Raw genomic sequence first — 344 nt, forward strand, 5'->3', positions numbered from 1 at the left:
AGCTTCCTTCCCGCCTCCCGGTTCCTCTCTCCCGTGTTTCTCCCTATCCTTCCTTTGCTTTGTGTCTGTGTTCTCCCTTTCTCTTCTGCAGGACCTCGCGAGAAGACCACGACCGTGCCAGTTGCCAGCCAGGCATTCCCGACCCGCGGATCACGCTGCCATCTCGATCCCCCTGCTCCTCCATCGCTGCTCCTTCTACTTTCTGCTACTGATCTGTTTTCTATTCTTCCTTGCAGGTCCTGCAGCGAAGACCGGCTAGAGGGAGGAGAAACGAGCATGGGCCGGGCCGAAGGAGAAAGGAGGTTTGGGCCGGCCCAGTGCGGGTGGAGGAAGAGAAAAGAAAG

This window comes from Eucalyptus grandis, chromosome 5, assembly GCF_016545825.1.
Source record: "Eucalyptus grandis isolate ANBG69807.140 chromosome 5, ASM1654582v1, whole genome shotgun sequence".
Lineage (NCBI taxonomy): Eukaryota > Viridiplantae > Streptophyta > Magnoliopsida > Myrtales > Myrtaceae > Eucalyptus > Eucalyptus grandis.